Source organism: Protopterus annectens, chromosome 8.part0, assembly GCF_019279795.1.
Source record: "Protopterus annectens isolate FY-2018-M chromosome 8.part0, PAN1.0, whole genome shotgun sequence".
In the NCBI taxonomy this organism is placed as follows: Eukaryota; Metazoa; Chordata; order Ceratodontiformes; family Protopteridae; genus Protopterus; species Protopterus annectens.
In genome coordinates, this window is record NC_056741.1 from 1,472,173,553 (window position 1) to 1,472,199,732 (window position 26,180).

The following is a 26,180-nucleotide window of genomic DNA, read 5'->3' on the forward strand; positions in this document are numbered from 1 at the left end:
AGCATGAGAACTGTCCCTACAGCAAAAGGATTGACTCCTTTTGAAAAATTATTTGGAAGGGCTTATTATACACCCCAGTGGAAACTTCTCATGTTATCAGACCAGGAAACTGATTTCACACTAGCTGAATATATGAAAATGTTGTTGAGTTCTAAACATCTGTTGCAGTCAAATTCTGTTTCAGATAGAAAACAAACCAAGACATCAGAAGTGGCAGTGATGCCCGGAGATTGGGTGTGGATCAAAAACATCAAGAGGAAGAATTGGTCATCACCAAGGTGGGAAGGTCCCTACCAGGTGCTTCTTTCAACACCCACTGCAGTCAAGATAGCAGAAAGAGTTTCGTGGATACACCTGACGCACTGCAAGCTGGTTAAGAACTTTGAGTTGGACAAAAATCTTACCTCTCCATCGGGGCCCTCAGCACAAAGTCTGGCTACAAAGGGGGGTCAGATCAATAGGACTGATCCGTCTCAACCCCAGTGAAGAAACCATCGGTGCTGAAGGTCCTATTACGGCAGAGAGTAAGAGCATGTGTCCAAAATGATGGCATCCAGTAAGATCCAAATACACCTACTTGGAAGAGTCGGAGAAATCAGAAATGCAGAGCAACCGTTTCCTCAAAAGTATTGCATAATCATCCTGTTGACTGTACTAGTGACAATAATCTTTTTGTTGTGGCCATTCCTTTTCTCAGCTACATAAATTGAACTAAACAAGCGTGCAGAGTGACACGCAGAGTGGCAACCAAACTTTAACACTTACCAGGCAATCAAATATGTGTATGCTGAGACCTTCAATGTTTCGAATTGCTGGATTTGCACAGCTTTGCCAACAGCATATGGGGGGTTACTGTTAACTTCAGTTCCCCTAGGGGCCAACAAGATCTGGGAAAACTTAATTTATGACACATCAGATGTCACATCACAAGATAAAGTAGCATTGCACTTGTCTGTTCGACAGAAGGGAACTGTGTGTTTTTACAAGAATGATACAGTTCAGGTGGGTTGGAGCAATTACAATGTCACTGTTCCCTATAGATGCTACACTAAACCTGGTAACATTGGATCCTATTGCAACACAAGCTATGATTCATTTGTTGAACTGATGCATAGGACAACTGGTGAAGTAAAACATAATGCTTACCTCTATAGACAACTGCCTATAATCAACAAAAAAATGTTTCATGCAGAGACAGGGCATAGTAAAGTTACTACCAAAGTAGAAGATTGTTACTTTGTATGTGGTAGGAAAGCATATAAATGGTTACCTGAGAATTGGTCCGACAGTTGTTTTTTGGTGTACCTGCTTCCAGCCATACGACACACAGCAGTTTTACCTAAAGGGAAAATTCGGAATGTTCGAGAAATCAAGAAGCCTATCGATCCAGTGGGGCAAATCAATGCACACTGGAAAAACCATCATGCTGTGGGCTTAGGGAAAAATGGACTGTCACATATGGACTTGAGTGATACTGTTATATCGTGGGCAGTTGTACTGCCAGCATATGGAGCAACAAAATAAATCTGGGAACTGAGAAAATTGTCTAAGCTTCTCGAAATAATGAGCAATGCAACCTTTTCTGCCCTAGAACTAGTGACTGATGAACTGACTGCCATGAGAACAGTGGTGCTTCAAAATCGCATGGCTCTTGACATCACCCTAGTGGCAAGAGGAGGTACGTGCGCATTAATCCAGGAGGATTGCTGTTCGTATATTCCTGACCACAAACACGAGATAGACAACCATCTTGAGGTAATTCAGCAGGTGTCAGCCATGACCAAATCAGGACCAAATCCATTGACGGACTTTTTCCAGAAATTGTTTGGGGGGTGGGGCAGTATCCTGATGAACATTCTGATTGCCATCTGTGTAGGAATAATCCTACTGGTGGTAAGTGTGTGCTGCTGCATCCCCTGCATAAAAAGACTGATTAAAGACTTTATAGACATTTCAGCTTCAGAAACCTTATACCAAGGTGCTGAACTTGAAGAATTGCTAAAAAACTGAAAATGCTTTCATAAGTTTAAACTGAATGACTCTCTTAACTGCAAATCCTGAGTAGGAAGAGGTTAGGGGAAGAAAAAACTGTTTATGCTTATCTTGAAAGTAGCATAAATGTATTAAAGGGGGGAAATGTTAGAAAAATGTGTAATAGTATAAGCATTCAAGGTTTAAAAGGGTTAACACATTTATTCTGTTCACACTGCATGAATCTGCACAGCTATTAGAAACTTAACAAGAAGCATTTAATTTCTGCTAATGTCATGAAAATAACAAGAGACATTTCATTTCTGCTAATGTCATGAAACTTAACAAAGATATATTCATTTCTGTTTATGCTATGAGAATGTATGCAGCTGCTAGAAGCATTGATAAAGAAAACAATAGATGCTTGAACGTTTAAACCATAGTCAGCATTACTTGTACCAAAGCTAGAAATGTACCTTGAATCTAGACAAAATGTAACACATGTATTAGAACAGTACAACTGAAAAATTGAAAAGTTAAAATGGGCTAAAATAAGCCCAAGGCCAGGTTGTTTTTCTCAAAATGTTTTGCAAAACAGTAGATAATCTAACTTAGTCAGCAATAAGGCTAGTAACATTTTCTGTAGAACATACAGAAAGCTGTGTCTAACTACGTCAGCAATAGAATAGTAACATTTTCTGTGTGACAGGAAGAGAACTGTATAAGAATAACATACTAATCACCAGTAATTTAGACAAACCTTGTGCCTACATGCTTTGTCTCCTTGCTGCAAGTAATAAAGGGTGCCTTGCTTGAACCTAGCGTGAATTGATCTTTGAAGTTTTTTCCTTTGACAATTATGAATAAACATTGTAGCATTTTGTGTACTGGCAAGGATTTGGTTGAGGTTTTGCCAAATCATTGTATATTCTCCTATCATAGAGGTAAAACTGCAATACAGATTCTAGGCAGCAAGAGTTGACCCCCCCCCCAGGCTGTTTCCACTCAGAGCACTTTATTGGTTACCAAGGCTGTGTGCTGCTTCCCATATGGTTATTATAGTGTTTTTTCCCGTAAGATCTTTGCTTCCCATGTGGATTTTATAGTTTTTTCCCTAAGATATTTAGAACTAGGAATATTTCTACTGCAAATTCCAGAAAATAATGCCATTTAAAATATTTGATCACTTGCAGTACTTCTGGTATTATTTATTTGGCATTTTGCTTGTGCAATGCCTTTTATACAAGTAAAACATCAACACCTTTTAAAAATATTTTGGAAAACATTTAAGTGACATTAAATATAAGCATATGTCAAATGCTTTATATAAGGATGGTTTAAGGCATAAGTGAGCTATATTTACTTTCATAAGTATTAATAGCATTTTATCTGATACAGAACATATGTGGATTGTGCAACTGGTTGCTCCTTTTTATACAGGACTTAATAAGTGTTTGACTTAATTTGTTGTTTGCACTTTTTGAAATCTGGTTCTTCGATGTTTCATTTTAAACTTGCCCATTTAAATAAAGGAGTGATAAGTCTTGTTTCACTCGTTCCACTAGTTTATACATACAGACTTTCAAGAGCCTGGTTAGATTAACTGAAGAAGTCAGGGTTGTCTGCTGAAACCGTTCTTTTTGCCTGACTTTGTCATAATAAATTATTTTGGACTGATTTTACATGATAGTTCTGTTTGTTTTGCTTTGTTTTGAGTTATATAGATTAATAAACATCCATGCTTTTCTGTGGAGGCTTTCGTGTGGTTTTGGGTAACATTACGGTTTTAAAATGAGCAAGCCATGCTATACTCTTATGGTAGTTACAACTGAGCAGTCACTCTGCAAAAAGCAGATGTTAACAATTATAATTGACCTGCTTTGTGTAATTAAACTTCTCACAAGCTTTTGAAAAGCAATAATGAAACTGTTTACTTAAAGAAGTTTGCATTACAGTTTGAAAATGAAATATACAGACAAATGCATTCTTAGGGAAATATAAAATAAAATAAATGAACAGATTCCATTAGAAAAAACATTGTCAGCTAGCTAGCCCTACAACTAACACTGATTTATGATAATTATAATCTATATACCTCTGAACTTTAAGATAATTTAGCAGTTCTAAAACTCTCAAAGGCAAAATATATAGACATGCGCTCACAGCCCATAAAGTCCAGTTAACACTCTAAGTGAAAAATGAAGACTTGCCAATTGTAACTGGAAAATATTAAATTAGCACTACTGCTGGATCTAAATCTTTAATCCAGATAACCCTCAAAGCAAAGTTGCTTGGCTAGCCAGAATAATCCATCGTAATTAAGGCAATACACCTTTTTGATAGGAACTGACAGTTTAAGGAACTCTGCTCTGCTAGAGAGAGTGTGTGTATGTGTGTGTGTGTGTGTCTGAAACAGTTTTTTTAAAGCTCTGCTATATTTTTACTGAAAAAAGAAGCAATTACAGATTTTAAAGTTCTTTTCACATTCGACATCTGAGGACAACTAAACATTTTGAACAACTGTTTTTTTATTTTACTAGTACACATTTACGCTGCATCTTTAATGAAAAAAAATACATATATTTTGTACTGCTTTTCACAAATAGTACAAAGGTTCATGGTGTTTGCAGCAGAAGGGAATCAAGAAAATACCTTGGTTGTAGGGTTGGGGTAGAAACAAATGTTCATTGCAACATTAAGTGACCCCCATTTGCAAATCAGGTGAAAATAATGGAATAAATACTTTTGTGTTCTTATTAAGTATTACTGTAATAACTGCACATTTTGGAGTTTTCTGGCATTTGAGTGAAACATTATTTTTGGTTTGCACTCTAGAGTGGAGAAAGAACCTAGTGAATTCTAGACCTCAGTGTGATGTAATACCTTGAAGAGTGTCATGTTGATATTGGCCAGTGTGCTTGCTTGAATATTTTCAGCTTTTCAGTGTCATTATAAAATGCCTGCATCTTCTACTAGCTGCTCCATTCTAAGTTGCAAAATTACTGGTTATGACAGTTTCCCATTAAATGCAACTGAAAAAAAACAGCCCAACAAGATATCTGATAAGTACCCGCCTAATAAGTCTATGATATGGCGCTGGTCCTTGTGGGAGTGAATGACTTGGCATGCAAAACCCTGAGGAAGATGCAGAGAGATATTTCAGACCTCTACATGGACTTCACAAATACAGGAAAGACACTGGTCCTACACGGAAAAGAAAAAAAATAACTGGCTTCAACAACTAGCTAAATAGTTGGTGTCATTCCAGGGGGATCCAGTATGTGCCATCATGGGAATGATGCTTGATAGTCCTACTTGCTTTGCCAAAGATGGTAAGCATGTCTTGTTTCAAGCCACATAATGGCTAAATCATTTGCTGCCCTCATAGTACATTTTTTAGGCAGAATTCAGCTGATGGATATCCCAGTGTAACTAACATAGCAAAGCCAAAACAGGATCACATTGATATGACTCTGATCAATACCAAGTGCATCTATGTCAGTATAATTCTGGAAACTCAGTTTAACTGTTCAGGAAGCACTCCTTCCATACCTGGGTTTTGCATGCTTTCAGACCCAGTGGCAACTGTAGTGTTGTCTCCATACTGGATAGGAGCAATATCACATTAAGACAGATTTGCAGATATCTTTTTGATAATAATGCCCGAGCACAAAAACTTTTAGCGCAACAACTCAGGCAACAGAAAGTAGAAATGTTTGTCAGCAAGCTTAGGAAGCCTATTAGCAAAGAAGATAACAAGAGATCCTGTAGAGGTACTAAAAATATTTCAGAAATTTTATGAAAGTGTGTATAAAGCAGAGAAACACGGAGATAAAAAAAAAGGTACAAATGGAAATGTTTATGGAAGAATTAAATATACCAAGGTTAGACGTAGATGAGGCTCAATTACTAATAGTTAGACTAGGAGAAGATGAGATAAAAATGGTGATGTATAACCAACCAACAGGAAAGTCCAGAGAAATAGATGGTATTCCTGTGTAAGTTTGGATGGTAGGAGGGAAAAACTGATAAATATCTGGAAGGTTTTGTTTAACAGTATTTTAAGAGGATGAGAAGCACCAACTTTCTGGTAGAACACGGTGCTGGCTGTAATACCTGAAGAGGGTAAAGACCCATCAGATTCAGCTTCATACAGGCACATTCCAATCCTAAATCACAATTATAAAGTGTTTGTCTTTAATGGTTAAAGGAATGGCAAAGGTGATGACAAGATTGATAGACATGTGGTTTTGTGGAGGGGAGGCAAGCATTTGACAACATTAACAGAACACTGATGATCCAGAGGGAAGCTGAATGTAAGAAAATACCACTGTTGCTGGTTGGTCATGATGAAGAGAAAGCATGTGATAGAGTAAGCTGTGAATTTATTTGCATTCCCTGATACAATTATAAAGTTGATTAGGAGGATATATAAGGGATTGGAGGCAGGAATTAAAGTGGGTGGGTTCCTCTGATAATTTCTGTTTGAGCAGAGGATTCAGGCAGATGTGTTTTCTTTCCCATTTGTTATTTGCACTATATTTAGAAACACTGGCAAAGAAAATAAGATACTCAGAAATTCAAGGATATAATTGGCATAGTATTAATGAAGCTAAAAAAAGTCAGTAGCTATAAATTATGTATCCACATACTGACTGGTTCAGCAATATTTATGGGGACATGATAAAATGGAATACTTATGTAGGAGTATGGATTGAAAAGGATTCTGGTGTGGCAGCTAAGGATATGTGGGAAGAGACTAAACAAAAGACAATAGAAAAACTGAGAAACTGGAAGCTCTGTCATACAGATATGGATAGCAAGATACAAGAAGCTAAAATGTTTTTAGTCCATTTAGTTTTCTACATAGGTCAGACCTATTTTTATCAACCAGAGGAGAAACTGTGGATAGCAACTAATAAAGAGCTGAAGGATTTTATCTGGGAGGGGAAGACAGCAAGAGTCAAGTGGAATAAGCTGATTCTTCCAATTGAAGAAGGTGGTTTGGGATTACCCTATTTGAAGGGCATTTCCGAGCTACGCCATTAAGGCTCCTTTACACAACACAAGCAGAAACCTGTAATTCAGAGTGGAAAGTGATAATGAAGCAGGGGGAAAGCTAAAGAAACAACAAGATACTAGGATTTTGGATGCATATTCTTAAGGAGAAGAACAATAACCATTCAGAATATTAGATTTATAAAGTAGCAGAAAGTATTCTAAGATCTAAGCCAACACAGGAATAGAGAAAGGTGATTCTGCCAATAGGCATGGCTGCAATTAGGCATACAGACAATAGTCAAGAGGGGACTGTAATTTAATGCCAAAAACTGGTAAAAGAACCAAGGTATTGGGAACAAATAATTAGAGAGACAAAGGTAATAGAATGGGAAGAGGCCAATAATTTATTTGGACTGCAGGAGAGAGATTGTCTTCCCTATCAAGGACTGATATCAGAGTATAGGCAAAGAGAAAGAAATAGGGGATCTTAAGTGAAAGCCCACCACTGGTAGAATCTTTAGTAGAATCTAGAACAGTAGCTGCTGTCAAAAAAGGAATAATTAGTAGAGCATACAAAATATTGCATGATAACTATAAGAATCAATCACAAGAGGTTAGAAAGAAATAATAAGAGAGAGTGTATAAGCAATTCACAAAGAAACAATGGGGGATATACGTATGTCTCCCAAATATACAACAAAGTCTAGAAGATTTAGGATCTTTGCTTGGAAGTGTTTACATAGGTATTTTATACCCCTAGAAGACACCAAAGGATTTTTCCTCCAGTAAACAGCAAGTGTTGGAAGTACGATGGGGAAGTAAGAGGTAATCGGGAACATATTGTCTGGGAGTGTAATGAGTTGTCAGACTTTAAAGATTCCCTGCAGACTGCTCGGTCAAAGATAATGGGTTTGCAAATTGGTGTAACTAAGAAAGTGATTTTTTTGAGCTATGATACAGAATCCGAATTGTCTAGACACAGTATGCCCTTGCTGTGTCTAATTATGGTGGCTGCCAAAAAACAATTACTAGAAAAAGGAAATCAAGGTCTAAACCAACTTTACTGGAAGTATTGAATATAGGAACAGAGATAAAACAACTGGACTGGGATCATTAGAAAACAGTAGGAGAAAATTACATAGGAAAAAAATGGGCATTGTGGGAACAATACATGCTGAGGAGGAATGAGGTTTAAAAGAAAGATTTGAATGAACTATGTAATGTTTCACTAACATTGACAGTATACATTATACGTGATGCATGTTTGCAACTGCTATTATCCCCGGGATTAAAGAAGCTCGGCGCAAGGACGGTTTTAGCCTTGCGTCGAGTGTCCTTACTACAGATGGTGCAGCAGCGCCACATGAATATGTATGTGGGCATGCCTCCGCACCCTAGACATGCACAGAAAACGTGTGCAAGTGCAGGGGGCATGTACAAGTGCTCTTCGGAGGCATAAGCATGCCTCAACAGTTGCAAAACTTACTGTGCCTACTGGTAGAGCCCGCCTCTAATAGTAAGTCAGTAATTCAGTGTCCGTGGATACCGAAATGTATGCTAAGCATACAAGAGTGTCCACAAACAGCGAAATAAAATTGACGTAGTAAACACACAAGCATGTAGTGGAATGTTGAGCCCCATCCCTAGAACTTTCACAATTAGATTCCTCGTGTCCCTATTATACATTTGAATTGCTGCAATATCGAAGGTGTAAGCAAAGTGCTGCGTGTTTGCGCGTTGCTGCCCTCCGCCAAGCGTAGCTTACACATCAAATTCATTCAAATAGAGAAAAACATGCAGAATCAACATAAATGTTAATAGTGTAGTGTTTAGAGCATCCGCCTAACGAACAGGCATTCACGGTTCGAGCCCAACAATAACACATATCATTTTCCATGTGGAATGAATGTCATTTTGCTGTAAAACCGACATAAGAGTATCGCATGAGATATTTAACTTAAATATTCAAGAAAAGTGGCACTGTCATAATGAATAAGGCACTAGTAAGCAGGTGTAAGCACAAATAAGCAGCGGTAAACACATATAAGCACCAGTAAGCAAGTCTGAGTGCACTTGCGCGGGTCTAAGCAGTGCCCAGCATAGGAAGTGTATATAAGTATGTACAGATATATATATATATATATATATATATATATATATATATATATATATATATATATATATATGAAGAAAGAATGACATAACAATAAAGCATACAAAAGGAATGAGAAGGGAATCAACAACAACCCCAGTATTATATAGCGCTGTCAGCGTATGTCATATCAAGCTGGGCAGGAGTGAGCAAAGCACTGCTACTCACACCAGAGGCAGGAAATTACCAGTGGGAGTCTCATGATCTGCTAAGTCTACTTTACACACAGAGGGTAGCCCCTGGTGGGACTACCCAAAAATTGATAGGCTATTTGGCCATCCGACCATTACACAACCAAGGGCAGGTATGTTCAAGAGCTAAATGGTGGGAGAGCCTGAGAATACATGGGTTGGGACAACATACGTGTAGGACCCCTAATGCTCAGGATAGGGCAATGTGTGGAGGTGTGTCATGGCTGCGATAACAACTGGACAATGGATGGTATGCATGTATGTTGAACTCGGATGGGGTGGAGGAACTATGGGTATGAAATTATGGAGCCAGGCATGCCAGGGTTGGATGGGCTGGTTCTAACTGGACCGCCCCGTGGAGGTCAGCAAGTTCATTATAAGTATATATGCATACACACATGCAGACATCAGTATGTAGAAGCACATTCTCTGTAACACATTCATTCCATTTGCAGACATAAATAACATGAATGTGCCCTTACAAACCTCGACAGTAGATAGAATAATAGGTTGTGCATAAGAGGGAAGGGACAAAACTGCTAAAATGCAGAAGTGTGTACAATGTCCAAAGTCAGTGCTGTGCTGAAAAAAAATCAAATGTGAGGACTTTCCCACACATGGAATCATTTTTGTGATCTGCCTGCTACAAGGCCAATTACTAAACCGGTCTATTTGTAAAAGAAATACGCTGAACACATACATAATTAGGCTCTCATGTGTAACGTGTGTATTACCACATAGTCATACTTATTCATTTATTGTAGTGTTATGTTAACGGGAGTAAGGATGTAATGAAGTATAGAGTCTAATCTTGACATAAACACATGCATGTCCCATGTGGGACAACCCAAAAATTGTGAATAGTATCCTTTTGCTCGCTCATGTCACCAATGTTTGTGAACTAAAAGTTTGGGAATTCTGAGGATACGTGGAGTAAGTCAACCAATGGGATGGGTCTACTATAGGATTTGGGAGTGGCCAATGTGTAGTGGTGTGGATACACCACGAATCCAACTGGAGAATGGATGACTGCAGTGTTAGGGAGGCATTGAGGTGTGTGTTTGGGGAACCAGGAGCCATGGTTATATGGGTATATATACAAATGAAGCAGCACAGCAATAGTGTATTGGTTAGAGCAACCACCTAATGAACAGACATTCCCGTACCGAATCCCACTGCAACACATACCATTTACCATCGGTAATCTGTACATGAACATATTGCGACTTCTGTCTGCTGTATAACCTGCAAAATAACAATTAAAAGTTAACTGGAGCGAAGTGTCAGTGTCATAATGAATAAGGCACTAGTAAGCAGGTTTAAGCATATATAAACACCAGTAAGCATGTGTAAGTGTCTTTGCACGGGGTATGCATTGCTTTACAGACACACACACACACACATATATATTTATATATATATGTATATGTATATATATATATATATATATATATATATATATATATATATATATATATATATATATATATATATATATATATATATATATATATATATATATATATATATATATATATATATATATATATATATATATATATATATATATATATATATATATATATATATATAGTTGCAGACATATACATATAAGTATATATATATATATATATATATATATATATATATATATATATATATATATATATATATATATATATATATATATGTGTGTGTGTGTGTGTGTGTGTGTAGATATACACAGATATACAGCTATGATAGGAAACAGCACACAAGAATGACATATGTTCACAGGCTATGCCAATTGAAGTTAGGGGCCCAAGCAAGAAACATGAAACACGGGGCATGACCTTCCACCACCCCCCCCCCGGCGGACACGGGAAACATACACACAAACCCACAAACAATGTAAATAGTCCACTGCTCCCCAGACCACAGGCAGGATACAACCGGGGAGGTACACAGTGCACCCGTGAAATCTAATCTTGGAACACAGACAGGTGCGTCCCTTGCGGGACACCCCAAAAATTGCTAAAACCAAAAGAAGGTGATACACCGACCATTCTTGCTGGGGTGTATACATACCCGGAATAAAAGGGTGGGAAAGCCTGATGACCCATGGGTCAAGACAATTGTATGACATGGCTCCCGTGAAGTGGAGAGTGGGCAGCATGTAGTGGTGTGTTCAGAACTGACCAGGACCCAGAGTAAGGAAGGGTGCTGTAGAAGAGGTGTGGGTGGGGGAACTATGGGTAGCTACTTATGGGTCTAGGTGTGCAGGTGTTGGCTGATGTGAGCCTATATGGACAGCCCCAGGGATGTAAGCAAATGTGTTCATTGGGCAGAGGTGTCACCCAATGAGCAGCCACACCCACTACGAGTCCCACTGCAGCAAAGTGTAATCTAAATGGCAAGGACCAGAATAACCAGATGTAGATGTATATATGTAGAGGCATGTGTGTGTATATCTACCCATAGTGACATAGAGATAAGCCTCTCCCTCTCCGTAGTACAATTGTATACATACAGAGACAGAATACATATACATACCCATATATAAATATATACATATGCAGACACCCATAGACCCATATGTTGTTTTATATATATATATATATATATATATATATATATATATATATATATATATATATATATATATAGACAGCAATATATAAATATATACATGTATGCATACATATACAGATATATCTGTATATAGTAATGTATATATATATATATATATATATATATATATATATATACACACACATATATATATATATATATATATATATATATATATATATATATATATATATATATATATAGATATGTATATATGTGACTGTAAATATACACATGTATATAGCTAGGACATGATACAGCAGTTATGAGTTACATATGTTCACAGGCCGTGCATATGGGGGTGAGGGGTTCAATAAACAAAAGTGTAACACGTAGCATCACCCCGCAGCTAGGCCGGTGAGACATACAGACACACAATATAAGTAAACAAACAACTTCTTCCCAAACCACCGGCAGGATGCTACCAGTGGGAGAGATCTGCCAGGTCTAATCTTAGACATCGATGTCCCTTGTGGGACACCCAAAAATGAATGATCATTGGAGGCAGGCCCGATAATGATTCATCAAATCTGGCTGTAGATGTACACGGACCAGTAGGTTGTGCAAGCCTGATAACCCATGGGTCGACACAATGTACAATGTGTGTCCTGACATGGGGAGAGTGGGCAGTGTGTAGTGGTGTGTTTATACCCCACCTACACCCACAGTAAGGATGAGTGCTATAGAGGAGTGGCAGGTGGGGGAACTATGGGTATGCAGTTATGGGCCTAGGTGTGCAGGTGTTGGCTGGAGTCATATTAGAACTGCCCTGGGGATGTAAGTAATATTCCGAAATGGGCATAGCTGATGCCCATACCTCTCAAACCATAAGAGCAAATCCACTGGACAGGACATAAACCATTGGGGGAACAAATAGGGACCATACCTCTGAACTGTCCCCGATTTCCAGGGACGTCCCTGATTTCGACTCAATTTCTAACTCTGTCCCACTTAATCCCTCTTAAACTAGTGACTTTTGGAGGAAAGGTGGTGAATTACATGTAATGAATAATGACAACAATTAAGAGTTATAAACATCATTTACCTCAGAAAATGTGTATGAATTCATATGCTCTGAGTCTGTCAATGTGTCAGGTTAATAGCACCAATAATTTAAATGTGTCCCCGATGTTGTTATGACATGTCCCTGATTCAGTTGGTATTTTTCCCCAATCGTATGGGAGGTCTGATAGGGACAGAAAGCACATATTCCACTGACAACCTTAGAAAGATGATAGAATATTAGGTATGCAGTAGCATGACTCGGCTGAAGGATGTGGGTTCCAAAACCCAATTACTTGTTTGTATTGAAGAGTGCCAGTTCCCATGTATTAGCCAGACAGGTGCAGATCGTAAGAGGAACGCACCAATAATATGAATCAAATTCTGGACAGGCCGCGGATTCTGTACAGTCGAACGGCATGCTTTCACCTAATGGGCAGCCATTCCTGATACTGTAGGCATGTAATCTGATGTAATAGGCATCACGAGGTAATATCGTAGTCCTCACTCCCACCCAGGGGTGTGAGTGCTAGATGCAAACACCAAATGCAGTGCATTTGCAAGTGTGGGAGCAAGCGGGTGTAAGCCTGTTTGGCTGCCAGTATGCGAGTATTACACTGGTGAAGCAATGTAGAGGCTGAGTGTAAGAAACTGTAACCGGAGGTTAGCATTGCTTAGCTCCGCGCAAACCCATGCACACCCGCTCACAAGTGCTTTAATGTGCCTTAATCATTCTGTATCCAACGGCCTTGTTCTGCCCAGCAACAAAATAAATGGACTCTGCAAGGCTCAAAACCAGGACCCCGCACACACACCTATTGTGATTTACCACTAAGCCATGGCAGATATACAAACACCGGATCTTATCACAAATGTATCATCCAGCTCAGACATTCAACAGTCGAGGAAATGTATTCCATCATGTAGATGTATGTGTGAGTGTTTATGTCCAGATATAGATACATACATATATATAGATATGTCAAGAACATCTAATGTGACAACAAAGCATTACAAAGGAAAGAAAAGGGAAACACCAGCAATGCCTGTATTATGTAGTGGTGTTGTCCTATGTAATATTAAGACTCTCTTAGACAGACATGTGTCATTAATACACGCAAACATTTGTACATTGGCAAAATAGATCACTCTGTGCATTTTATTCACATTAACACAACAGTTCTTGTCCAATCATTATGTGAGAACAGTACTCTTGCAAGGTGCTGTGTGCGACATCATCATCATGAAAAAGGTGAATGGGGTAACCATAGAGGGACCGGTAGTGTTGTATGTACAATGGGGTTGTCTGCATCATGTGTACCTAGAACCTTTAGGAGTCATGTGCATACCAGGATTGTGTGCCTGAGAGACAGGTGTAAGGACAACTGTAGTATGTTGTGATGCATATTAAAAGGGTTACATGTGTCCAGTGGACACGTGTGTGAAATGGGCAGCTATGTAGGAGACAAATGTTCTAGGAACTGATTGGCCTTTTGTTCCCGTAGGTTGAGAGTGGGATGTGGGGGGAGGAGAGTAGGTATGCTCATGGAGGATAGGTTGGATAGGATGACAACGAAGACAGGATACAGGGTCGGTATATGACATGTGGGGGAATACACCTTGGATGGGAAGGGGTGTTCAGCAGTCACAAGCCCATGAGCCCCCAGATGGAAACAGTGGGAGGGAGGTCCCCAGCCATGAGCAGCCACCACTGCACCAAAACAGCTGCAAAGGTGGCAGTGCTGGGGGCTGTCTAGGAGGTGCAGGCTCACCCTGTAAATGTGACACTCTGCCCTCGAGCTGGTGTATCTGGCCTTGAAACCCCTTAATGAGCCCCCTACGCACCATATCTAGGACTGTACAACAGCAGACATGTTCCTGTCTGGACCTGCTCCCAGGGGGGACAAGCCCCATCCTCAGTGGCAGTTCCACCAGAAGGTGGTGCAGAGACAACAGAGGTGGAGGTCCAAGGCTGGACCCCAGATGTGCTACTGCCCAGTGCCATAGCCAGCTGAAGTGGGAAAGGAGGTTCTGCCGGGACCTCCAAACCCATACAGCCTATGGTGTTGCAGTTTAAACACAGATATGGCTTAGTAATAGTCAACAGCATTCAGGATTACTTATAACAGTATGCATAGATATGACCATCAACCCAACACAACAGATGGTATATATTTGCAAAGGGAGCACAACACATGCATATATACTGCATGACATCTGTACAAAGTGTAGAAGACTTGTGACTGCAGCTATGGACAGTGGCCCATTATTAGCATGTCACTGAGAACCCCAAACAGTGTCTGTCATACCACTGTTTCATGTGACATATGTCCAATCAGAGATGCGATGGCAGTAACTCATCACTATCGCCATGTACGGACTGCAATCCTCACACTATGCTCCTGCAGTTCACAGATGTGTGTTCAGTGAGAAACAAATGGTTCCACACACTGACCAGTCCACAGATGGCCCTACAGATGGGGGTCCCTCACAAACAGAGCACTGTCTTGTCAGTTTTAAAACATGCAGAATAGCCATTACTACACACAACTTGTTAAACAGGCAGTAGTCTCAATGAAGCATAGCTACACTTACATGCTGTATTCATGTCTGGCACATCACCCTCCTGTCTTTAGGTGATTTCCCACTGTGTATGTTGTTTGAGGTACATCCAGATATCATATGTGATGCCATTTACCAAACACCAGATCCAGGTACCACTCACAGCAACTGTCATGGGCAAACACCAACATGATGTTCCTAGATATTGTACTGTGTTTCCATGCGATTGGCTATGGGAACATCATCACAGCTGTTCCACATGCAATCAGCTATTGGAGGACTGCAATAGGTGCAGAGGCCATCACCTGATCATGACCATCACTTACAAAACACAAGCTGCTGCTGAACAGGTGTACAACTCCACATCCACCAGAGAGTGTCTGGGAGGGACAGACAGAGGCAAAGTACATCAGAGAAGGGCTTGGAGACTAAAACCTAAGCATCGTCTGTCACACACCTACCAGTACAGGGGTTCAAACCCCTGAATGACTAGTCATTACTATTTCAAGTGCATGCAGATACTCCATGTGCCACAAAGCTGACATGTTGGTGTGCTGTAAGAACATATATGTGTGCTGGTGAGCAACATCTGCAACACAGATACAGTATACATACGTTAGGTGTAGCACACATGGCTGTCCACATGAACGGATGTCATTGTCAACACAACCACACTCTCTAATGGACTCACATTGACACACTTTGCTAGGCCCACAAATACACTTCCTAACTACTTAGTTTGCCACACTGCAGTAATGCACAGGTACTACATGCACCACAGGGGATATCCAGAGGTTCTATGGGCTATGGCATGTGAACATGTTTGACATCTGTCGGTATGCCAGTGGGAGTTATACTGGGAGTGACTGTAGTTGGGAGCATCATACCCCACACTCAGACACAAGGTGCCAGTACTGACATGCATGTGTGCATTGCTTCATGGGTGTGTAGTGGTTGGCTGTGCAAGATGGCTGTACAAGACTGGGTGAGGGGTAATCCTTGGCATCACGCCACCCGACAATGGTGTGCAGTGTGGTACAGGGGAGTAGTGTCTGCAATGTCCTACACAGATGGGTATTGTATGAACTGTCCTGCCATCCTGGTTAAAATTGTGTATGGCCATAGCTTTGCAATGCATGCCATGTCTGTGTTTGATAGTCCTTGACATGGACATTGCCTGGGATGTGCATGTCCCACAATAATGTACAGTGACATGTACAAGTGTACCTGGTTTGGCTGGCACATGTTGTGTACACAGACTGTTATCCTCAGATATGCCAATACTGGCCTGGTGTGGCAGGACCAGCTTATAGACAGCAGGTTGACCCTGCACCTGCATTGATAGCATGATACAGGTATTCCCTGGTATCAGTGGCATCGGTCCATACAGGGCACATGTGTAAGGCATTGTATGGCCTTTGTGGATCACATTCGATGGCACCACATATGTTGCAGGCATCCACTGGGGAACATAGTGAAGGCACATTGTCCACAATTATGTGCCTATTGTACTGCTGTACAGGGTGCCATGCCCTCTGCAGCCGACTGCAATCACACCATGCCTACTATCTGTCATCAATGTGCAGGGTACTAACAACCTAGCGGGATATTCTAGGCAATTGTGTTTGTGTATGACACATGGGTTCAGAACATATTCCGGGCAATAGTAGGGTTGCATACTTTGTTCACCAGGCCTTTTGCCAGATGTAGGGGTATGGCTTGCCAACACAGTCCCTTGGCTGACTGACATCTGTACTCCTCGTGAGGTGGACATTGTGACATATAATACGGACACCATATAGGAAAACTACAAAATCTGCTCCTCAACATGTCCAGTGGTTAGACACTCACAGCCACCTCCACACAGGCTCTGACTGTCAGACACACATTCACACCTGCCATATCCTGGAATAGAACCCCTACCTAATTAGTGTATCATACTACAGCATTACAGAGTTACAGCACACGCTACAGAAATTACTGGGTCACAGCACTTCCAGAGGTGTATTACTAGGTGGGTGACAACAGTAGGATTGCCAAAGGTGGTAATTGTAAAGAGTGTGCATACTCTAAAAAGTTAGAAAAAGCAAAAAGCCACCAGCTGGATATAAAAAGTAAATTATTTTATTCGAAACAACGAACTTGTAACTGAACAAACTTGGAATAAACAATCAGATAACGTCACCTACACAAACGATAATCCATAAGCGCTTTCATTTAAAAAGTTTTAAACTTTATCAGACAATCAGTTAGAATACATCACTTCCTTATATAACCTTCTCATTTTTCAAAAAAATCCTGCTTACATGACTCATACAACTCAGGCATGCCCAGTAGTGAAAAAGTGACTGTTTGAAAATATTTTAGTTTTCTCACATATATATTATTATTATAGGTTCTTATATTGCATTAAGAATTATAATTCTTCTTTTAACCATATATACATACTTAAAATAACTAATACTATTAATATTACTATTAAATAAATTATTTTAAATTCTTATTTCAATATTATAAAAAACAATATAAATAAATATAAAACCATTAATTTTAAATGCTATTAATATACCATATGATGTCAGCCTACTTGGAAAGAAAATAATAAATAAATTTAATATACACCTCTATTTCATTTAATTCTCCTAAACTATTATAAAACCCTCTTAAATTATTAATATAAAATATTAACTTTCATTATATAAAAAAATTATAAATATATAATTTTAAATAAATTATCTTACCATTCCCATAATCAATAAGACATATTAGATAGTATTAAATCAATATCCATAAATTTATATTATATATTAAATATATTTTGCTATTTCCTTTAGTTTCATCAATTATCTAAAAAACTCCACCTATTTTAAATAATATATATATATATATATATATATATATATATATATATATATATATATATATATTATTACTGGTGTTAACTAAGATATTTAAATTTTATAATACCCATTGTTATGGAGATTTATATAATTCACTACTTAATTTTTAATTTTCTCTCTATTCAATGCTTTTAATTTAAGTATTGGTGCTATAGAACTTCTTTCATTAATACCAGGCCATGTGTCTGCCTGTAGTTTAATTTGCCATTGTAATTCTCTTCATTCAAGTATTAAATTCCATGGAGTCTTGTCTTTTATCTCTACTTGATTTATGACAATAAAATAAAACTGGTGATTACTGTATTCATTAATATGCTTCGCTAAAGCATTATTCGTTTTATTTTTCTTTATTGCGTATTCATGTTCATAGATTCTTTACGATAAAGCTCTTTCTGTTTTGCCTACATAAAATGAGGCACATGAATCACATATGCCTAAATAAACTACGGCTTTTGACTTAGAATTATATTTATTTTTTAAAAAATATTTTTTTATTTCTTATATTAAAACTCTGTCCTAAATAAATTTTATGGCACCAGTTACAAGCACCACACTTATACATTCCATCCATTGCTTTTTTATTATTTGTTTTTTGGGTATTTGATCTTAATAAATCTTTAAAACTTTTCCCTTTTCTATATACAGTTTTAGGGAACTCATTTAAATGTTTTTTTACACTGGGGGTCATCCATTAAAATCCCCCAGTTATTCATGAATATTTCCCTTATAATTTGAAATTCCTGCGTGAAAGTGATGACCAATGCTTTTGTAAATTGGCCATCATTTTCATTTTGCATTCTTAAACTATTAATGGATATAGAGTTTTCTATAGAATCTTCTTTAACAGTAGTTATTGTATTTAAACCTCTATTATCGATGGTATTAAAAGTCCTATTAGGCCCTTTTAAAATTGGGCGAAAATGACCATTTATTCTCTTTTGAGTTACTTCACCAATCAGTTTATCTATTAATACAGGTGGATAATTTTTATTAATAAACATACTTCGTAAAAAGTTGCACTCAATTTGAAATTCTTCAAACTTAGTAATCATTCGGGCAGCTCTTACAAGTTGCCTTTTTATAACTGATTTTTTCTGATATTCTGGATATGCACTACTATAATGGAGAAAACTATTGGAATACGAAATGTAAGTTCTATTTTTGTAATCTTTGATCAAATTAATATCCAAATAATTAATATTATTATTATTTATATTCCATGTAAACTTAAAAAATGAAGTGGTTTCATTAATATAAGCTAAAAATTCGTTTAAAATATCTAAATTACTATTCCAAATAAGGCTGATATCATCTTGAAAGCGGTGATAAGATTTAATAAATACATAATATTTACTATTAAAAATGTACTTTTTCTCCCAAAACGCCATAACTAAATTTGCGTATGTGCCTCCACACGGTGACCCCATGGCTATTCCTTTTCTCTGGATGTAATATTTATTATTAAAAATAATATAATTATTATTTAAAATCAATTCTAAAAGTTCAATAATTAAATTAATTAATTCTTGTTTAATAGAATATTGAAATAAAATTTCACCTATCCAATCAAGGCCTATATTTTGAGGGATCACCGTGTAGAGGTCACATACGTCTATAGTAACCAAAATATCCTGATTATCAAATTCTATGTCATTCATGTGTTCTAAGAATGTCCATGAGCCTTTACAAATATATTTTTCTTTCTTAACAATCTTTTTTAACTCATAATCAACATACTTCGCAAATGCTGAAGTTATGGAATCTCTTCCATCTACCAACGGGCGCATGGGAGGATCAAATAAATTTTTATGAATTTTTGGATTTCCAAAAAAACAGAATTCTAGGCATTGTAATATTTAAATAATTATATAAATCTATATCTAACCGCCTTTCCAAAAACATATCATTAATTTGTATATAAATTTTCTTATAAGCGGAATTTAGTTCATTTAATGATACTTGTTCATATGTATCAGTTTTTAAGATTGTTTCCATTTTTTGATTATACATGTCATTATTCATAATCACAGCACCCCCTCCCTTATCTGGCTTCATGATTCTGATGTTTTCTTTTTGTAAAGCCTTTAAAATATTTTTTTTCATCTACACTTAAATTTGAAGGATATTCTTTTATTCCATTTGTCTAAATTCTTTAACTGGTTTTCACACATCTTCTCATATAATATTAACTTAGGATGCAAGGGAGGGTTAAAGGTGCTGGTAATATTAAACTTTCATGTCTCATTATATATAGTATCTTGATAAATCAAAGAAAAAATATTTTTTCTTAAAAACAACTTCATATCTATCATAACAGACGTGAAATCAAATGCATTTGATGGGACAAAAGTGTACCCCTTTGATAATAAATTTGCCACATTTTGATTCACTTCAATATTAGAAAAATTGAACACTTTAAAGTCCCCAGTATCATTCACAATAATATGTTTCAATGCATTTTCAGTTAGTCCATAATAACAAGTTTGTGGCTCTAATTGGTTGGTATCTCTCTGCAAGTCAACCAACACATTACAGTCTATGTTCTCCATTGTTTGTCTTTTGGCCTGGCGACTTGAAACCCCGCTGCTTGATAACTTGGATAGGGGGTTTTGTTTTTAAGTCTTTCAGAGCGCCTTAATTCAGGAAATTCTTCATTATAGGCCGAGTCATTATGTTGTTCAATGTCATTATGGTCATGTACAGCAATATTTATTTTCTTATTGTTATTGTAAGCATAATTTTTATTTCTTCTATTTTGTCCACCTGGAGGCCTAGGATATACTAATCCATGAGCATATTGGTTAATGTCTCTTTCCAATTTATTCATTTTCCCACTCTTCAGTTTGCTGATATACTGTTCAATACTATTATATATTCTCAGCATATCATATTGAATAGTATCAAATGAAATATCAGCTCAAATAGTATTATCAAGTTGATCTAATTCTACTATGAGCTGATCTATATCTATTTGATTGTACTTGATTAATACTTCTAACAAATCTTTACCACTTTTATCAAATAACTGAAGTAACTCAATATGCATTGGTGAATTGTGTACCAAATCAGTAGGGTACCGCCAAAGGCGCAACCCTTTTGGTATTATATTATGCTTAATACACTCTTTCAAATAAGCATTCTCCAGTTGGAGCTTCCTACATTTCATTAATTTAGCATCATAGTCATTTAGTTTAAAGTCAATATTGCTAGTACTTGAATTTACTTGCCCTGAAAATGCAAACGAAAAGCGCAACCATTTGGTTAAAATGGGAACTGTTTTTCTTGTGCCTTCCTTGGAAATAGGTATATGCTGTTGTGATCGATGCATTGGGGCTTGATATGTTCTATTTGTCAAGTTGACTTGAGTACCATTATTGGCCCTTAAACCTTCCACGTTTTGTTTGACATTATCAGAAACAGAACCATTTCGATTATCAAGGCATGCCAGTGTTAAGTTGAAATCAAAACCAGTATTGGTTTTGGCGCCATGTGAACAACCATTCCCTATATTTGCTTCCGAATTATTGAACCTTTTTCACTACTGGGCATGCCCGAGTTGTATGAGTCATGTGAGCGGGATTTTTTTGAAAAATGAGAAGGTTATATAAGGAAGTGATGTATTCTAACTGATTGTCTGATGAAGTTTAAAACTTTTTAAACGAAAGCGCTTATGGATTATCGTTTGTGTAGGTGAAGTTATCTGATTGTTTATTCTAAGTTTGTTCAGTTACAAGTTCGTTGTTTCGAATAAAATAATTTATGTTTTATATCCGGCTGGTGGCTTTTCGCTTTTTCTATTTTTCATACTCTAAAAAGTATTGTTCCCATCTCAGGCAGACAGAGACACACATAGTTGGTTTCTCTTGGAATAGAACCCATACATAATTAGTTTATCACACTATAGCAATACACAGTTACAGCATGTGCTATGGAGAACACTGGGTTACTGCAATCCCAGAGGTGTATTTCTAGGTGGGTGACATCAGCAGGATTGCCAACGGTGACTATGTGAATTATAAATAGTGTGCATACTCTAAAAGGCATTATTACTTTCTCAGGCAGATAGACACACACAGTTGGCCTCTTTTGGAATAGAGCCCCTACCTAACTAGTTTATCACACTACAGCAATACACAGTTACAGCATGCACTATGGAGAATACTGGGTTACAGCAGTCCCAGAGGTGTATTTCTAGGTGGGTGACATCAGCTGGATTGCCAAAGGTGGGTATGTGAATTGTAAGAGTGTGCATACTCTAAAAGCATCATTTCTTTCACAGGCAGGCAGACAGACACAGTTAACCTGTCTGGGATTAGAACACCTGCCAAACTAGTTTAACACACTACAGCATTACGCAGTTGCAGCACACACCATGGAGATTACTGGGTTACAGCAGTCCCAGAGGTGTATTCCTAGGTGGGTGACATCAGCAGGATTGCCAAAGAGCATTCCAAATGTACTGCAAGTTGTACGTCTGTTACCTGCGTGTACCCACTGCTAACTGTCATGAAATCACATTTACACCTGCTTACAACTGTCTTATGCAGTCCTAATTGACAGTATCAACAAGGCTTGCAGGTCCTGAACCCTGGACCATGCACACTAAGATCACTGGACGTACCACTAAGCCATCTGGGTTGTATACATGTTGCATGGAGTCTATAATGCACATCTTACTGCAGGTATTCCACAGTACTGAAAACAAATGGGTCAGTCACTTTGTGTACATATGTACAGTACACTTGAATGTACTGTACTCTGTGAAATAACAAAGACAAGTCTACATCTGTACAACTGTCATTACATCTATATATATATATATATATATATATATATATATATATATATATATATATATATATACACACACACACACACACACACACACCTACAGGATGTGTATATACACACACACACATTCACACACACACACACACACACACACACACACACACACACACACACACACACGCACACACATGTCTGAACACCCTTTGTGACACAGAAGGGTTCCAAAGGTACTGACATCTCTTGTGTTATAACATTTAAATCTTAAGGAGTTCACCAGAGAAGGGATGGTTGTTGTGTATGTGGAGTTTGGGGTGGGGAAGGATGGCTAATATAATCTACCCTGGGGATTGTGGAGTTAGGGGAGGGAATGATGGGTATGGACCTATACCCCAGCGACCCCTTCTGTGTTACTGCTCGACAGTGGCACAGGAAAATAACATACCCAACTGTAGTCATGCTTGACTGTGTATTCTTTACCATTCCTAACTATGTAATACTTTGTAGACACCGATCACCACAGGTGGCTACCATGGTGTGCTAAAAGACATTACACATGTGTATGCCTGGCTACAGGGTAGTCACACACACAAACACGCACACACTTGCCAGTATTGTGCATACACATCTTGCCTATGTAAAGGTAACTAGTATAGTGGTATGCAGTTGGGGTATGTGCCACAGAACACATACAATTACACTTACTCTGATTCCACTTCTGAGCTGGGTGACATCACAGGACCGATTACTTGCAGTGGGGAGGGGGGAAGAGAGAGGTTTAGCAGTTGATAAGGATAAAGGCCAGTGCAAAAGGAGGTATCTCTTTGAAATGCAGCAAAACCCGCTGTCATGACAGGATGCAGACACAAATACACACAACCACACTCAGCCATTTGCTGACACACACACACTCAGGCATTTGTTGACATACACACTCAGCCATTTGCTGTCACACACACAAACATGCACACAGTTGCCAGTGGTGGGATCAGAACTCCTGCCTATCTACAGATCACTATTACAGTAATACGCAGTTACAAGATGCCACAGAGATTACACATTTCAAGGCACTCAGACTGCCCTTCTAAGATTGAGGACAACAACAAGGAGACTGACAGTCACGAAGTACATAGCTGTAAACCTGTGTGTTTAAAGTAGGTGTCCATTACAACCTGTATGCACAAACAAGACACATCATCTGCAGGTAGGCCTGAGAGGTATAGTTGTAGCACAACAAGAACCTGAATTGGGGTATGGCCATCTGTGGAAGGGACAACTACGATCACTATACAGGGTTACAGTGGGCATGCTCATACACTTAGTAGCACAGGGCCATTTGGGATGCACTATGACTACAACTACACAAGGTTATACTGGATATGCTCATACACTTAGTAACAAAGGGCTTGTTGGATGCACTGACTCAAATTACACAAGGTGGCAGTGGGTACGCTCATACACTTAGTAGCACAGGGCTGTTTAGGATGCCCTCCAATTCTAACCACTGAAGGCCACAGTGTGCATACTCATACACTTACATGTACAGAACACATTGTAATGGACTCCTATTGTAAACACACAAGTTTACAGCTATGTACATCTTACCTGTCTGTATATATGCACATCATACTGGTTTACTACCTGATACCTGTATGTGGCCCGTAAATGATATATCTGTGTCTGTGCTGTGTGATACACGTGCATACATGTACATGAAGTACTGGCATATATATGTTAAGTATACACATTCATGCATGTGTGGACGTGACAGACAATAGGTTACCTGGGTCACATGGGTGGATGCTACCTACAGCATGTGTCACACACCTTGCTGCCCTGAAAAGCATACATTGATAGCAGGTTGTGGACAGTGGCATTATACATGGAACAGTGGCATGTGCAAATATAATGTGTGAGCCACCTTGTGTAATGGTACTGAGGTGCAGGTGTCAAGATGACATCTCCCAGCTATGTTAGTAGTTGTCATTATTAGCAGGACTGCTACCCTAAGTATATTTCACATTGGTCATATACACAAGTTCTGCTGTTGTCCATCACCTTACATGAGGCATTTGCTACCAAGCACATTAATGCCACTCGCAGTGATGTCATGGTACGAGTGGCAACTGCTAGACCAAAACAATGAGCCAATGTCCTGTTGTTATTATGAGGTTGTCCAGTGTCTGTCATTCTGGGCTGTCATGACCCAATAACGAGCCTTCAACACAGAGCACATGCATCCATGTTTCACGTGTGTGTGGATAACACCTAGGTCGTATTTACCCATATAGCCGCATTCCATGGCAAATGTCCTACACCCAGAAGTAACACCCTGAAACCTACAAGACAATTGCATTGGATACTTATGCTAACCAGTGCTAGATGTGTGGCTTTAGTAATCCATTTGCTCAATGTAGAACCTACAATGGGGACTACTGACATCAGTGCAGTGAGGAACACCTGGCTGAAGGCTCTGTAGTGCACAATTGCACTACCACCATATAACTCAGATCCAGACATGTGGGCGTAACAGTGGTATGGACCATTCCAGGTGGTGGTGTACACATATTCATAAAGGCTACTCACACGTAAAGACAACTACTCCAACATAACGCATCACAGATGAGTCGGGTACAGGTGACAGTGGCAAATGCTGCATTCTAGGTTGTATCCTCATATACATTCACCAACTTGTCCCCAGACTACCAACACACATCCATATGTGGTATGACATAGTATGGTAGACCACCAGATAACCCTCAATTGGTGGACTGTACCTAGACCTACATCAGCTGTGCAAAGTACCCATGTACAGACACAGCTGCATAATGTGTTATGCGATGCAATAATACCACTGTTTGTAACCAGCTCAGTTGTACACATACCAGGGTCCCTCAGATGTTGTCAGCATTAATACGGTCGACTGTTGCTGTACACCAGTAAACAATACCCTCATGGCTGGATATGACCTAACTGTACCTGCCCTGGATATGTACATCCCAC